The sequence below is a fragment of the Eubalaena glacialis genome, chromosome 4, assembly GCF_028564815.1.
Source record: "Eubalaena glacialis isolate mEubGla1 chromosome 4, mEubGla1.1.hap2.+ XY, whole genome shotgun sequence".
NCBI classification, from domain to species: domain Eukaryota; kingdom Metazoa; phylum Chordata; class Mammalia; order Artiodactyla; family Balaenidae; genus Eubalaena; species Eubalaena glacialis.
Window position 1 is genome coordinate 157,098,216 of NC_083719.1, and position 18,230 is coordinate 157,116,445.

The following is an 18,230-nucleotide window of genomic DNA, read 5'->3' on the forward strand; positions in this document are numbered from 1 at the left end:
GATAACCTCTTGCAATACTCAGCATTCTGTGGAGAATTGAGTTTCTAAAGGGCTGTATACTGTCCTGAACGTAATGGGAGATTCCTTTAAGGGAGTTTTTCCTTCTGAGGAAAACAGCTGTACACCGTGGACTACTGAAAAGCCCCGCTGGGCCTGTCTTATCTATGAGATGTTTCCACAGCGGGGTCTTCTGTGTTTACATGGCGCTGCTCCTCTTAGTGAGGGTGACCACTACCGAGCCTTGTATTAGGCTCTCAGCGTATATACACACACTGCCGACCGGGCACCATGACCCTCACTTCTCAGCGGAGGAAACAGTTTTAAAAGGAATTTACCTGAGGTGGCGAAGCTCGGGGAGAAGCGGAGCTGGGATGCAGTCCCAGCAGTGAAACCGCGAGGCCTGTGCTCTCCAAGGCAAACTCCCCCAACCCCCACCACCACTGCCTCTTTTAAAACCTCCTCCTTACCTGGTAGGCAGGCACACCTGAGACCAGTAGTTCCCTGGGGATAAGAATCACCTGGGAAGCTTGTTCACTCTACCTTCCCAAAGCCCCTTCCCTGGAGATTCTGACTCAGGGGTTCCAAGCTGGACCCAGAAATTGTCTTTTGAACAAATGATCCAGGTGATTCTTATCATCAGAGGACTGTGGGAACGGTCTTAGATCAGGGGTGGCCGGGGCCAGGGAGTATCTTTGGCTTTGTGGGCCGTTAGGTCTCTGTCACAACTACTCGACGCCAAAGGAGCCAGAGAAAATTCATGAATGAACTGGTCTGGCTGTGGTCCAATAATTTATTTACAAAAACAGGCCACTGGCTACAGTTTGCTGACCCTTCTCTTAGACCATTCATCATACCATTAAAAAAGAGACATTAATGCCTGCTATTTGTCACCTCACTAAGGCTATGTCTCAATCAGGCAATTGCCCCAATGAAAATCCTCCCAACACCATGAAACATCACTCTCATCAAGAGGATAAAGTCAAGGTTGTGTCTGCCCTCCCTCAAGCAAGAACAGATGGAATTTACATGAGAGGATGCAGTCTAAGCCAGAGAGTAGAAGCACACTGTATTTTAATGTACAAGACACACTGTATTTTAAAGGACAAGCACACTGTATTTTAAAATACAGCACACTATTTTAAAGGACAAGAATGAGGTGGTAACTATAAGATGCTGGTGGAGATTGTGGCGGGTTTTCTTTATGCAGTGGATTTTCTAGGGCCCCCAAAACGCTTCCTGCATCCTGGGAATTACTAGCTCGGACCACCATATCATTTTTCCCGGTACCTACTGTTATATTCTTTTTTTTACTCCCTCATGAGGATGATTGATGCTCAGCTGAATTCAGAGGAGCGTTTGATTTGCCTGCCATCCTCTGGGAATACCCCTGCTAAATGCAGGAAAAGTCACTCAACATCAAAGATCATTCAGCCACGGATGTGAGAGCTACTGTCGCCTTATAAAGCTTACAATAGCCAGCGTCCTCTTAAAATTTTCCCCAGTGCAAGCTACAGAGGTGGGGAGGGCTGGAGGGAGCACGGGTTAATACAGTGGAATTTCCTTTGGCACCAGCTCCAAGCAGTCTTTTAACAGAGATGTTTAATTGATCTTTATTGAGCAGAACCTTCCCTTCTGCTTATAAAAGAAATGATCACTTTTCCCTCGGGTTCTATCTGGAGAAGTTAATAGCCTCAGTTTTCTCTTACAGCAGAGATACTTAATGACTGGGAGACTATCATAAGTAGAGTTTATTGTCCAAAATACAAACCCCGTTCTAATCAACCTGCACAGTGAGATTGCCTTGCTTGTATCTGTTGATACCTGGAGGAGCTTTTCCCAACTGACGAGCACATTGTTCTTTCCACTCAGGCTCTGCTGTCGAGTTAACAAATTGGATAGCGAAGTAATCTATAGGCCTTTGCCAAAGTCCGCTGAGGATGCCCTAATGTGTATCAATTTGATCCTCACATGCAGTAGCTCCCAGATGAGGCCCGAGAGCGGAGCCATAATCATTTGCGTACACGGTGCAGGAATATTTTGCAGGTGTGAAGACGATCATTGCAATACTTCCAGGATACAGAGACACTTCCAGGATTCAGTACAAATACAGCCGTTACTGCTTGGCAGCTATGAAGAGTGATGGAAAAACAAACAAACAAAAGTAATACTTACCGAGTTCCTTTAGCTCTTTTATAAAGGGCTCTATTGATATTAGCGTTACTTTTTTTTTTTTTTTTTTTTAGCGTTACTTTTTGAAATAACTTCCAAACACAACAAGCAGGTATTAATATTTCCGTTTTAGAGCTAGGAAATTTTGTATTAAATGTTCTGACTGCTGTGCTCCGTGAGGACTAGATTTAGCAGTAAACTAGAGGCTAGGACTTGCTGCTACAGTAAACTCTTACTATTTGGGAATTTGTTCTAGAGATGCGAATTTCCTGGGTCTTTTCCTTTGTCCTCTCCTCCTTCTGGCTGCCGGCTTTCCCCACCTGCCACCTGCCACGCCCTCCCCAGCCCTCCAAGTTGCCATCCTGGCATGGCAGGCACCGTGACCATGATTTCTGAACCACATTTTGGAACCTGTAGTATGAAAAATACCAGTGTTCTTAGGTGGACAAGAGGACAGAATTTTTGAAACCATGATTGTCCACAAAAATCGGAGATATGTGATCACTCTTATAGTGTCGCTCTAGCATATTCTCCAATGACGAGCAAAGGAAGGTGTGGAAGGGAAGCACCTACCATTTACTGACACAGTTAATAGGAATATACTCAAGGCAGGTGTAAGGCCCAGGCCTGAGGTCTTCCCGGGAATGTGAGAGGGAAGGAGGAGGGAGGCTTTATACCTGAGATATTGGATTCCTTTTTTCCCCCCATTTTACTGAGATATAATTGTCATATAATTTTATATTAATTTCAGGTGTACAACATAGTATTTTGATATGTGTATAAATTGCAAAATAATTTCCACAATAAGTTTAGTTAACACTTACTGCCTCACATAGTTACAATTTTTTTCTTGTGATGAGAACTTTTAAGATCTATACTCTTAGCAACTTTCAAATTAAAAAACAGTATTGTTCGGTGCTTTGTGTCCACCTAGAGGGGTGGGATAGGGAGGATGGGAGGGAGATGCAAGAGGGAGGAGATACGAGGATATAGGTATATGTATAGCTGATTCACTTTGTTATACAGCAGAAACTAACACACCCTTGTAAAGCAATTATACTCCAATAAAGATGTTTAAAAAAAAAAGAAAACAGTATTTTTAACTATAGTCATCACAATGTACATTACATCCCCAGGAGTTGTTTCTCTTATAACTGCAAGTGTGTAACTTTTGACCACCTTTCCCATCCCCCCTACTCCCACCTCTGGCAACCACTAAACTGTTCTCTGTTTCTATGAGCTCAGTTTTCTTCGATTCGTATATGTGAGATCATACAGTATTTGTCTTTCTCTAATTTCACTTAGAATAATGGCCTCAAGGTCTGTCCTGGCTTTTTTTTGCATCTGGTATCACAGTTAAACATGGTTAGAACCATGTTGGTGTTGTTACCAGGTCCTTGTCAGGTGTCATGGGCTGAGTTGTGTCCACCACGAAATTCACAGGATGAAGCCCTAAACCCCAGTACCTCAGCATGTGACTGTATTGGGAGATCAGGCCTTTAAAGAGTAATTAAGTTAAAATGAGGCCATTAGGGTGGATCCCAGTCCAATCTGACTGGTGTCCTTATAAGGAATGCAGATTAGACACACAGAGAGACACCAGGCCTGCCCAGAGGGTGAAAGCCCTGTGAGGACACAGGGAGAAGGCGGCACTCTGCAAGCCAAGGAGAGAGGCTGGAGCAGGCTCTTCCCTCAGGAGCCTCAGAGGAAACCAACCCTGCTGACAACCTGACCTTGGACTTCCAGCCTCCAGAACGGTGAGAAATAAATTTCTGTTGTTTAAGCTACCCAGACTGTGGTGTTTTGTTACGACAGCCCTAGCAAACTCATACAGATACCAAAAATTAACATGGAATGAGGCCTGGAACCCCTACCACTTACATGTTGTTTGCTACATGCCAAATACATGCCAAATACTAACTCGATCCTCACCATAGCCCTATGAAGTGGGCACTACTGTTCTCACCCCCATCTTACAGACAAGAAAACTGAGGCACAGAGATGTTCAGTGAATTGCCTAAGGCCATACATCTGACATGTGGAAAAGCTGGAATTTGAACCCAGTCACCAGTCTTGGAATTCTCTGTTTTGTCTCAATTTTCTACCTGTTATCCCCCAACTGATCATCCACAAACCTTCCAAAACTGGTTCAGGAGGCAGCATGGAAAGCAAACCTGAGGATACTGTGCCCCACTCTTGAGAGGCAAGGACTCACAACCTGGGAAGCTTAGGAGAGACAAGGAAAGCTGGTTCATCTCAGAGGCCCATGGATGGAAGGAAGAGACACCTGGGCCTGGTGAACCGAAGGCCTGGAGGCAGGAAGGCTTTTCCCATGTTGGCTGTCACCCTGATCCACAGCTCTGCCATCAGGTAGCCTTGGGTTCCTCCAGGCACACTGGCCCTATGAGTACATGATGTACTACAGGCTGCTGGAGCATATTGGATGTAGAGTCAGAAATGGTTCACTCCCTCTCCAGCAGTCATTTCTCCAGAACAAGCAGGGAAAAGATACCAGAGACAGGGAGGTTCACCTTCATTCTCTAGACCCGGGTTTCTCAGCCCCGGCTCTAGTGACATTTTGAGCTAGGTAATTCTTTGTTATGTGTGACTGCCATGTGCACTGTAGGATGTTTAGCAGCATCCCTGTCCTTACCTACTAGATGCCAGTAACACATCAGCTACTTGTGACAACCAAAAGTGTCTCCAGATATTGCCAAATATCCCCTAGGGGTCAAAATCACCCCCATTGAGAAGCACTTCTCTAAGAGAAACAGAAAAAGGTACTTCCTCAAGACACTATTTCCATCTGTCAGAAGGCTGTCATAATAATATATGCAAACGTTCTACATTTATGGTGTTGTACAGTGCACAACCTGCCCAACTGCCCATGGTCATCCACCTCCTCCCTCCCTCTCCTCAAGCTTCACAGGACAATGAGGCTCATCTGCCCTACACTTTATCGTTCCTTTCTACTTTCCCATATTTCTGAGATACTATAAGGAACCCGAGGGCTTCCTGGCCTAAACTTGGGGTTCAGTTCGGCATTGACCATTCTCCACCCTGAGGTAAGGATTAAGAAAATAAAACCTGTGCTGATCCTTCTGATTTTCTAGTTCAGCCATTAATGTGACAGGCATGAGGTGCTGATAAAGTGGCCGATTTATTCAATCCCTTTAATGGAGAGAAAAAGTTTAAACTTTTATTGGTTTAGCTTGCCCCAAAAGCAACTATCAAATGTTGGCAGGATACAATGAAGGCTTACCTTTGTTAACATGGTTAAGTCTCTCTCTCTCAGAACTAGCCCATTTAGCTCCAGGTTCCTTAGCGCACCCGACGCACTTACACAGCCTTTAAGAGCTTTACACAACTGGAAGGTCACATCTTTATATCTTATCGCAGGAACACGACTTCTGTAAACTTTATTTCTGTCACAACCTAAAGCAAAATTATTGTAAAATGAGTGATTTAAACCATACATTTTATCATCATTAAAAAGCACCTTAAAAAAAAAAAAAAAAAAAGCATCTGCTCTGTGCTAAGGATAAGAAACGACTCCTGCCCTTAAAGCCTGCATTAAGGAGGGACATGAAAATTTGAATCACATGAGATAGAGAAGCATAACCTTTAGGCACAGAGGTTCCTTGGAGGCAAAAAGTTATATCTAAGTGACGGCTTCATGATAACCCTGAAGCAGAATCTAAAAAGCTGAGGCTATGCAGAGGTGGAGTAGGAGGCGCTTTAACTGCAGAGGGAACACCTGTGCAAAGACACTCAAGCCTGACACCTGCTGGGCACTGTAAATACTGCAGGTGGGGATGACTAAAGGCCAGGGGTCCAAGTGTGAGAAGGGACAAAAAATAGAGATGTTGGCGGAAGCAAGCCTGGGAGACAGCATGGCTTGTATCCCACAGGTGATGAGGACTGGGGCTACCACTGGCTAAGTAAGGGTGCCTCCGCTGGTTAGAAAAAGGTGCCCTGCTGCTGAAGGACCGATTAGATAAAGGGAGTGATCCCAAAAAGCTCCCCTTCCTCAGGGCCAAAGAGCCCCAGGAGGCTTGGCCGAGCACAGTTCAGACTACAGGCCTCTGGGCAGAGCACACGCTGGGCGGCTAGTATGCACTAACTCTGTGTGGGCAAGTCATTAGCAGCATTATTTTAGGCGTATCTTTTCATGTTAGAAGATCACTCAACCCGAGTAGGCAGATGAACTTAGAGGAACTGAGTCCAGGGGCCGCGAAACCACCCAGGAGCTTCTGCCATAGTCCGGGCAAAATGTAATGTGGATGAAGAAGCAAATTTAGGAGGAGGCCAAAATCTACAAGCTAGACCCACTGGATGAAAAACATAAAGAAAGTTCACTGAAGGAACTCTGAAGAGAATGGGCTCTGCAATAAATTTTTCTTACAATCAAGGTAAAACATTAGGCAACATTAAGTACAGTGGCCTTTAAGGTCCCTTCCAACTCCAATTTCTTTTGATTTCTAACCTATTACTCTGGTTAAGTAAAGTCCCTTCAGAGGGACAGAACAGTTCCTACACCTGAATGGGATGCAAAGAATAATCTGACTTCTCTTCACCAGGGGATGAGTTGAACTGTCCTTGCAGAAGAGATAACACATGGTGTGAACCCCAGATCCTAGAAAAGGGCCAGGCACACAATAAAGTATTCAGCTTTTTGAAAACAAATGAACAATCATTTCCTCTCCTAGATCTTCACACCCTTCCTCTGCTGGCTACTTTCTTTCAGCTTATAAGCATCCTCAATATACCCACTTAAAATGCTCTCAGACCTATGATTCTTTGGCTCTTCTTGTGGGTAACCTAAGTCTCTCCCGTGCCTTCAAACACCTGTCCTCCCAAAAAGCCCAGATCTGTACCTTGGGCCTAGACCTGTCTACCAGGCCCCTCTAAAGCACTGAAGATGAAGTAAAATCCTCTCCCCAGCCCCAATCCCTTCCTACTGTGCTCTGTATCTCACAAAAAGATGCAGCTGTAAACTGTCACCCACGCTTGCTGCCCTCCCTTTTCTAACTGGTCACCAGGCCCCACCCATTCCCTCTCGGATCTCCGAAATCCAGTCCAACCTTTTACAACTTAAGTGGGACCCTTAGATTACAATTCACCCTGCACCCAATCAAGTGCTTTCCACATGGAGGCCCGAGTGAGTCTCTAAACCAGAAGTCCATCTCACTGTTGTTCAGCGTTTCCCACAGCCTTCAGGATAAACATCCAAACTTCTGACAGGACAAAGAAGGCCCTTTTCTGTTTGGCCCCAGTAGGTTTCCAGTATCAACTCTCATTTCTTTCCCAAAACCTGAGTTCCACTCGTGTACCTTAGTTTTGCCATATTTTCTTATATTTCTCAAACTTTGACACACACTGCTCCCTCCTGCCACCCCATGAACTTCTACATATCCTTAGAAAGGATGGCACCTCCTCCAAGAAGCCTGAACTCTCCCTTCCAAGATTCTGTGCTCTGCAAAGGGGAAGGGGGGGGAGGGATAAATTAGGAGTTTGGGATTAACATATACACACGACTATATATAAAATAGGTAATCAACAAGGACCTAATGCATAGCACAGGGAACTCTACTCCATATCCTGCAATAACCTGCACGGGAAAAGAATCTGAAAAAGAATGGATATATGTATAACTAAATAACTTTGCTGTACACCTAAAACTAACACAATATTGTAAATCAAGTATACTCCAATATAAAATAAAAATTAAATTAAAAAAAAAAAGATTCTGTGCTCTGCAGCACCAGAACTCACTTCTTCCAGAGCACTGACTACTGTGCTTGTGTTTACTTGCCGCCCAGTAGAAGGGGAGATTACCTAGGGCATAAGCATCGTCTCCAGCAGCCCTTGGTTCTGACAACTCATTCAAGTGCCAGGATACTTTACACACATAACCTGCTTAATTAATTCTAAGAACCCACAGAAAGAGTGGTTTTTAATGTCATTTTACAAGTGTGGGGATTGCAGTTCAAAAGTAACCTGGGCTTCCCTGGTAGCGCAGTGGTTGAGAGTCTGCCTGCTAATACAGGGGACATGGGTTCGAGCCCTGGTCTGGGAAGATCCCACATGCCGTGGAGCAACTAAGGCCGTGCACCACAGCTACTGAGCCCGTGCACCTAGAGCCCATGCTCCGCAACAAGAGAAGCCACCGCAATGAAAAGCCTGCGCACCGCAACAAAGAGTAGCCCTCGCTTGCTGCAAATAGAGAAAGCCCACGTGCAGCAACAAAGACCCAACGCAGCCAAAAACATAAATAAGTAAATAAATAAAAATCAAAATTTAAAAAAACACAAAAACACCATCACAGAAATATCCAGAATAATATTTGACCAAGTAACTGGGCATGGTGGCCCAGACAAATTGACATGTAAAATTAACCACCTAAGCCATAGTTTTGTCATCTTTTACTGAGAAATTTGACTTATCTGAACTATTTTGATACCTAGAAGATACCTTCTAGAGGTAACACCCTCAGTTTTTTACATGGTAGGCAGCAGAGGGAAAGAGCCCATTTGCCCAGTCAGATGACACCTAAAAGGATAAAACTCTGTCTTCTCTCTCCAACCCACAAGGATGAATGCCAAAAACACATCACTTATATCTGCTTTAGCTAACATATGATAGGTCTGGAACAGACCTATGCTCCCAGCAAGTCTCATGAAATGCTGTTTCACTAAGGGGAGACTTTACTTGCTAAGATTAGAAGCAAAAGAGGGTGGTGGATGAAAAACTGCCCAAGGATATAAGTTCATGCAAGGGAGCAGGAGAGAGAATGGGTATCCGAAGATGTGCGCTCTGAGCCAACACTAATTCCACAGCATCAGGTTGTAATTCAGGGAGCCAAACTGCTGGGGGTTTTTTCCCCCTCTTTTTTTCCCCCAAAGAGGGACAAATCAAGCATACTGACAAAGGAAGAGCATTAGTCACCACAGATAAACTCCTTTTTAGAGGTGATATCGCAAATGATTTGGCTCAGTGTAGACTATGATTTGGCTCCACAAACCATAAGCTAGAGCATTTCATTCCAGGTCCCTCCTCAAATATCCATGATAGGTGGAAATGTGGCATCAGTAGTTTTTGAAATCTTCCCAGGTGATTGTAATATGCAACCAGGGCTGAGAATCTGGAGATGTAGAGAGAATTTAAATTGAACTTTAGTTAAACAGTAAAACAAGCTCTGACTCTACTGGCTGAAGCTAGACAAGGGATATGGATTTAGTGGGATGAGAAGATAAAGAACACCAGGGAGTAAATCAAATGCTTTACACCTGTGCTTAGCTAATTGTTACTCAGATAATTCAGACAATCTTACAGCACCTGAACCCTGAAATGCCTTAGTTCTGTTTTAAAAAAAGTAACTCTTCAAGTACCTGAACTCTGAGAATCATGTAAATCATAAAGAAAAAGAAGAAATCTTACTTTTTGAATTAGTTGATTTCATATATACTGTTTCACTTTCATGATATTAACTAGATATCTTTCTTTCCATTTTGTTTGAGGAAAGTAAGGCTTTAAAAATCTCAGTAATTTTCTCAAGGTCACTTGTTAAGGGTGTGGTAGGCAGCATAATGGCTCCTAAAAATGCCCTCACCCTAATCCCTAGAACCTATTAATATGTTACCTTACATGGTAAAGAGGACTTTGCAGATATGACTGAAGTTATAGACCTTGAGAGAGAAAGATTATCCTGGATTACCTCATGGAACAAATCTAATTGCATGAGTCCGTAAAAGCAGAAAACCATTCCCAACTGTAGAAAGAGAAAGAGAGAGATGTCCTAATAGAAGCAGAATCAGAGATGCAACATTTTGGGTTTTGTAGGTGGAGAAACGGGACTCTGAGTCAAGGACTACAAGTGACCGCTGGAAGCTGATAAAGTCCAGGGAACAGAAACACCCCAAGAGCCTCCAGAAAAGAATGTAGCTCTGCCAACACTTTTTTTTTTTTTAACCATCTTTATTGGAGTATAATTGCTTTACAATGGTGTGTTAGTTTCTGCTTCATAACAAAGTGAATCAGCTATACATATGCATATATCCCCATATCTCCTCCCTCTTGCATCTCCCTACCACCCTCCCTTCCCTATCTCACCCCTCTAGGCGGACACAAAGCACAGAGCTGATCTCCCTGTGCTTTGTGGCTGCTTCCCACTAGCTATCTATTTTACATTTGGTAGTGTATATATGTCCATGCCACTCTCTCACTTCATCCCAGATTACCCTTCCCCCTCCCTGTGTCCTCAAGTCCATTCTCTATGGCTGAGTCTTTATTCCTGTCCTGCCCCTAGGTTCTTCATAACCATTTTTTCTTTTTTTTTAGATTCCATATATATGTGTTAGCATACGGTATTTGTTTTTCTCTTTCTGACTTACTTCACTCTGTATGACAGTCCCTAGGTCAATCCACCTCACTACAAATAACTCAATTTCATTTCTTTTTATGGCTGAGTAATATTCCATCGTATATATGTGCCACATCTTTATCCATTTATCTGTCGATCCTGCCAACACTTTTACTTTACTCAATTGAGACCAATGTCAGACTTGTAAGGTAATAAATTTACATTGTTTTGAGTCCCTAAATTTGTGGTAATTCGTATGAAAGCAATAAAAAACAAATACAGGGGTCCTACAAAAGCCAGGCTATATATTTATATTGAAGTATTTCTAAAATGAATTTAACCTTGTGATTGACAGCAGCAGCAGCTTCCAAGGGATCCCACCACACACCTGAGGCAAAAGCAGCCTAATAAAGAAGCAGTGACAGCAGCAGGTCACTGCCCCACACTCGGGGTAGAGGCGGATTGGATCTACTGTAGCAGCAGCATAGCCTGAATGGGAATGCATCCTCCTGTGGCACTAGTCCCATCAACATTAGTCTAATCTGCTAGCATCTGCTGTGCCAACAGGCCCAACATATACAAACCCTCCAACTCAGTAGCATTAAGTGAGCCAGGCTCAGTGTTTCCTGAAACTCATATCCAATGGCACTGGAAAGCCCAGATATCACCTACTGTTATGAAAACATAAAAAAACAATAACAGAAGACTGGGAACTTCAGAAAGAGAAGGGGAACAATGGAATGGGTGAAAACAAATGGGGTAAATATAAGAGACTATCATTGGCCTCATGAGTTTCTTAAATTCTATATGATGGTCAAAGCAAAAATTATGACACCATCTGATGTGGTTCTCAATGTATATAAAGGAAATACTACAGAAAATCATACTTTAAAACTGGGGAATATTAAGAGACCTAAATGGAAGTAAAATTTTGAAACTTCACTTGAAGTAATAAAACACTGATTCCAGTAGGCTATGATAAGTTACATATATATAGTGTAATGCCAAAAGCAACCACTAAGAAAACTATACAAACAGTATACACAAATGATTATAAGTAATTAGATTAAAATGGACTTATTAAAAAATGTTTAAGTAACCCACAAGAAGGCAAAATAAGAGAAACACAGGATTGAGAAACTAAGGTAAAAGACTAAACAAAAACTAAAATGGTAGACCTAATCTTTAACATAGCAATAATTACATTAACTGTAAATGATCTAAATAACCAAGTCAAAGACAGAGATTGGAAGAGTAGATGAAAAAATCACAAGCATGATCCAACTATATACTGTTTATAAGAAGCTTACTTTAAACATCATGATATAGGTAGTTCAAAGTAAAAGGATGAAAAAGATATATCATATGAACATTAATCAGAAAAGGCAGGAATGGCTATATTAATATCAGATAAAGTAGATTTCAGAGCAAAGGAAATTATTAGGGGCAAAGAGGGTCATTACATAAAGATAACAGGAATAATCCACCTAGATGACCTAGTGATACTAAATGTGTGTGCACCAAACAACAGAACTTCAAAACACATGAAGCCAACACTGAAAAAGGTAAAAGGAGAAAATTTTAAATCCACAATTATTATTTGAGACTTCAACACAGCAATTTATAGAACTACCAGAGAGAAAAATCAGCAAGGATATGGAAGAACTGAAAACATCATCAATCAACAGGATATAACTGACATTTAAAGAACACACTCAATAAAAGCAGAATACATATTCAAGTGTCCATGGAACATTCACTCATATACCATATACTGGGTGATAAAAAAACATTAGCAGATTTAAAAGAATTAAAATCAGAGAGAGTATGTTCTCTAGCCATAATGGAATCAGACTAGAAATCAATAACAGAAAGACAACAGGAAAATCTTCAATCACATGAAAACTAAACATCACAATTCCAAATAACTCATGGGTAAAAAGTCAAGGAAAAAATTTTAAATGCATAGAATAAAAGAAAATGGAGATATAACAGATCAAAGTTTGTGGAATGAAGTGAAAGCAATGCTGAAAGGGAAGTTTATAGCACTAAATTGGGAAAGAAAATATTTCAAAGCAATAATCTAATTTTCTATATTATAATAGTAAAAACGGAAGAGGAAAAAACACTAAACAAGCAGAAAGAAGGAAATAATAAAGATGAAACAAAAATCCATGAAACTGAAAACAGGAAAATAGGGGGGAAAAATCAATGAAACAAAAGGCTGGTTCTTTGAAATAAACAATCTAATCAATAAAGATGTAGCAAGACTGATAAAGATAAAAAGAGAGATGGCACAAATCACAGATATCAGAAATGCAACCAGGGATACCATGACATATCCTGCAGGTTAATAAGGGACAAGTTATTATGAACAAGTCTACACTATAAATTCAAAAATGTAGATGAAATGGACCAAAGCTTTTACACCCAAAACTACCAAAACTCAGCCAAGATGAAATAGATAATCTCAATTTTCCTGTAACCACTAGAAACACTGATTTTTCATTTAAAAACTCCCAAAAGAAATACTCAGGCTTAGATGTTTCACTTTTACCCAAGACTTAAAGAATTAACACCAATTTTACATGACTTGATAAGAAACAGAAGTAGAGGGAACAGTTCCTGATTAATTTTATGAAGCCAGTATTACCTTGATACCAAAACCAGACAGGGACAGTATAGAAAGAAGAAAACTACAGACCAATATTTTTTATGAAATTGGCTGTAAAAATCCTCAGCCAAATATTAGCAAATTAAATCCAGAAATATATAAAAAGAATAATATACCATGACCAAGTGGTATTTATTCCAGTTATGCAAAGTTGGTTAAATATTTGAAAATCAAACAATGTAATCCACCATATCCAATAGATTAAGGGGGAAAAGTCATGTGATCCTATCCATTAATGCAGAGAAAGCATTTGACAAAATCCAATCCCATTCATGATTTTAAAAAAAGAAGAAAGAAAACTCCAAGCAAACTAGGAATAGAAAAGGAACATACTGAAACTCATAAAGATGATCTACAAACAACCTATACCGACATTATATTTAACTGTGAAAGACTGAATGCTTTCTCTGTAAGATCAGAAACAAGGCACCGATATCTGCTCTCACCACTTTTATTAAATATATTACTGGAGGTTCTAGTAAGAAAATAAAGCAAAAATAAATAAATACATAAATTTAAAAGTTAAGTTTTTAAAAAGTTTATTTAAAAGATAAAAGGACTATTCCTACTATGTTGAATAGGAAGGAATATATCCTACTGAATGTTGAATAGTAATATATCCTATTATATTGAATAAGGAAAAGTAAAACTGTCTACATCTGAAGATGAGATGATAATCTAAATGGAGAAAGTACCAAGGAATCCACAAAAAGCTTGAGAAATAATATTAGTTTGTAAATGGTTTAGAGTACAACATCAACACAATTTTATCAAATTATATATAACAAATGTGTAAAGCTTAAATAAAAATATGTGATGCCATTTACAACTGACCTAAATAAATACTTAAATATAAGCCCAATAAGACATTTATAGGACCTCTATACTGAAAATTACAAAATGCTGATGAAGAAAATTTTAAAAGTCCCAAACAAATAGGAAGACATACCTTGTTCATGGATTAGAAAACACAACATAATAAACATGTCAATTCTCCCCAAGTTAAGAGGCTTAACACAATTACTCTTAAAATGCCCTCAAGGTTTTTGTGGATATAGACAAGCTTCTTCTAAGATTTATATGGTAAGAAGAGGCTGAAGAATAGCTAAAACAATTTGTAAAGGAAGATTAAAATGGGAGGAATTAATCTACCCAATTTCAAGATTTTGCAGTAATGATGGAGGGTAGATACATAGATCAATGGAATGGAACAGAGAACCCAGAAATAGACTGACATAAATACATTTAACTTGTTTTTGACAGCAGTGCAAAAGCTATCAAGCAAGAATAGACTTTTCAAAAAATGGTACTGAAACAGTTGGACATCCCTCGACAAAAACAAACAAACAAAAAACGAACCTTAACCTAAACCTTACACACCTTACACAAAAATTAAATCAAAGTGGATCATAATCTTAAATGTAAAAGCAGGACATTTTTAGAAAAAAAAAATTGGAGAAAATCTTTGGCATCTAGAACTAGGTGAATAATTCTTAGACTTGACACCGAAAGTATGATCAATAAAAGCAAAAACTGATAAATTGGATCTCATCAAAATGAGTTAAAAATGCTTCATAGAAGATCCTTTTAAGTGGATGAAAACTCAAATTACACAGTGGGAAAACATATTTGAAAATCCCATATGAGACAAATGACTTGTATCTATAATATACAAAGAACCCTCCAAACAACTTAAAAAAATCCAACTAGAAAATAGGCAGAAGACAGGAACAGACATTTCATGGAAGAGAATATACACATGGCAAAGAAGCACAAGATGTTCAACATCTTTAGCCATTAGGGAAATGCAAATTAAGACCATAATGAGATATCAGAGAATAACTAAAATTAAAGTATAGTGACAACATCAAATGCTGGCGAGTACATAGAAAAATTATATCACATCACTGGTGGGAAAATAAAATGGTTTAGCCACTCTGAGAAACAGCTTGACAGTCTCTTTTAATCCTAAAAGAAGATTCACCCTACAATGCAGTAATTGTACTCTTGAGCATTTATCCAAAAGAAACAAAAACTTAATGAAGTTCCCACAGAAACTTACACATAAATGTTCATAGCAGTTTTATTTATAATAGCCAAAAACTGGCAACTACCCAAATGTCTTTCAATGGGTGAATGTTGAAACAAATTGTGATAAAATCTTATGACAGAATACTACCGAGCAACAAAAAGGAACAAATTATTAACATATGCAAAAATTGAAATGAACTTCAAGGGAATGATGCCGAGGGAAAAATTTTAAAAAGCCAATCTCCGAAGATTAAGTAATTCATGGTTATGTTTACATATTATTCTTAAAATAACAAAACTGTGGAGATGGAGAACAGATTAGAAGTTGCCAAGGGTTAGAGATGGGGGTAGAAGGTACAGCGGGGGAACTTTGTGAGGTCTTTGTGGTCCCAGTACAAATAATACAGCAATCTTGGTTTTAATCCCTAAAGATTTTTAAAAGCAATTCCTAATAAGAGGTGTCCAGATATTTAGCAATGGCAGCAGATTAGAGGTATAGCTCCCCAACATGACAACTTCGAAAGAGATCTATACTATCAATACTAATTTAATGCATATGTTAATTTTAAAAAGGCCAGTCACAATACTTAAATGGTACATATCTTAACGATATTATTCTGGGTATCCAGCTACACCAGATGGACTAGCAGGATTTTCTGTACATTCAATCTTATTTAAGACAGTAAATCTTATAATAAGACAGTGAAAAAAAGAAAAAGAAAAAAAACAAACCTCAACTACAGTTGGATATTCTCATAGGAAGATGAGGTGAAAATATGTAGCAGCGGTTCAAAAGCTTAAGCAGTGGCACCTAAATTTGGCTGCACATTAGAATCATCTGAAGCACTTTTTAAAAACCCTCACACCGACGGCTGGTCATCCTAGACCAATAAAATCATTTTAAATCTCCTCAGACGATGCCAATGTCTAGCCAGAACTGAGAACCAGCGGACTAAGCAGAAAGGGATGTTTCTACAAAGATCTCTTAACAATAAGTCCTTTCACCCAATCAGATTTACCTCCCCGCAAAGGGGTAAAGAAGGCTAGATGTTGTCCATACTTGCTTAGCTTTAATTAGCACTTGTGACTTGCCAAAAACCTACATCATGTTTCCCCTAAATTTCATGTTATTCCCTAAGTTTTTCAAACCCAGGGCTAAGGGGTTTGCCAGGATGCGATTTTAAGTGCTCACACAGGGGAAGTCCCTGGCAAACCAGGACAGCGGTCACTCTACATTGAAATGTAAAGCATCCTAAATAACCCTGACACTGCTCCCAGATACTAGTCTGTGCCAACCAGTGGAGAAAAGGCATTCTCCATTACTACCACGGCAAATGCTGCTGTACTTGCCTTGGCCAGTCCCTATCTTTTCCAGGCGCCACTCCCCTTCACCTGCTGGTGGACGCTTTGGCCAGCTGACAATGCAGATATTTTCAAACTTTAAGGTGAATAAAAATCATCTGGAGGGCTTCCCTGGTGGCGCAGTGGTTGAGAATCTGCCTGCCAATGCAGGGGACACGGGTTCGAGCCCTGGTCTGGGACGATCCCACATGCCGCGGAGCAACTGGGCCCGTGAGCCACAATTACTGAGCCTGCGCGTTTGGAGCCTGTGGTCCACAACAGGAGAGGCCGCGAGAGTGAGAGGCCCGCGCACCGCGATGAAGAGTGGCCCCCACTTGCCGCAACTAGAGAAAGCCCTCGCACAGAAATGAAGACCCAACACAGCCATAAATAAATAAATAAATAAATAAATAAAAATTAAAAATTAAAAAAAAGAAATTAAAAAAAAAATCATCTGGAGAGCCTGTTATAACAGAGATCACTGAGCCCCACCAGAGTTGCTGATTCCATAGGGCTGGGACCGGGCCCTAAAACTTGAATATCTAACACATTATCAGGGGACGCTGGTAAAGCTGGTCAGGTAAAGTCTGGTAAAGCGGGTCAGGAAAAAGAAACCCGACGTGTCAGATCATAAAGTACGGAAGGGCAAGCCCGCCGGCAGTCCAGGCCCGGGGGGACCCGGGTCCCCAGCCCTACAGAGCCAACGGCAGCCCGGCTCGGGCGCCCCTCGGAAGCGCGGGGTCCCCGCGGCCGAGTCTGCGCCCCCGGCCGGCCCCGGCTCCCCTCTGCCCACCCTGCGCGCGGGGGCTGGAAACGGCCGCGGAGAACCACGGCGGGGCGGGAAGGGGGGCTCCAAAGAGGGTCTGGCGACTCGAGTCGCTCCGTTTCTCAGTGGGCTCAGCGCGCGCCGTGGGGGAAGAGGGGCGGGGGTCCAGGAAGAGGGGACGGGCGGCACTCACGAAACTGGCAACGGCCACGGGTAGACGGCGGGCTCGGCCCCCACGGGCGACTCCAGCCTCAGCTCCAACTTCTCCCCCATGTCTTCGCGCGCGGTCCCCGCACCAGGCTAGTCTGGCGGTTGGGGGAGGGGCGGGGCGCCGTCGGCGGGGGCGGGGCAGGCGGGCGGGCGGGAGGGAGGCTGAGGGGAGGGGGCCTGGCCTGGGCCTCAGCCGCCGCCGCCGCCGCGCTCCCGTCCGGCCCCGGCTCCCTCTTTGTGGTCACCGGCCCGGGGCCTCCAGCGCTGCCGCCAACTCGGGCCGGCGTGAGGCGTGCACAGTGACCCGGGGCCGGGCTGAACCACTCACTCACGGCGCGAGCGCCGCCCGCCCCGTGGACTCGCCCGCTCTCACGCACGCACGCACGTCTTCGGCTGCCTCCGGCCACCCCCACCGGCCCGAAGTGGGGACCCGGGGAGACCCCTCGGGGCCTGGGGTGGCGGGTTCGACTCCCGCCCTTGACGTACCGTGACACACCCCGCCCCAATAATAAGACTATAATTCCTCATTAAATATGACAGCCGGAATCCCGGCTTCTGTTCACAAAAATGCCGTGTATTTAGCCTATGCTAGGCACCAGACCCTGGACGCTCAGTACTGGCAAAAAAGGAAATGCCCTGCCCTCATGGCGCTGCCATTTTAATTGGAATAGTAGTGA

The 18,230-nt window shown here is 42.1% G+C and overlaps 1 long non-coding RNA gene across 1 annotated transcript; it reads right to left on the reverse strand.

The window, feature by feature from the left end:
• Positions 1–1,916: 1,916 nt before the first annotated feature.
• On the reverse strand, positions 1,917–17,838 carry LOC133091091 (uncharacterized). Its single transcript, XR_009700858.1, has 3 exons — positions 17,537–17,838; positions 5,432–5,604; positions 1,917–2,127 (listed from the first exon to the last, which is right to left on the reverse strand). It is a non-coding gene; the product is annotated as an uncharacterized LOC133091091 (long non-coding RNA).
• Between the last annotated feature and the right edge of the window lie 392 nt (positions 17,839–18,230).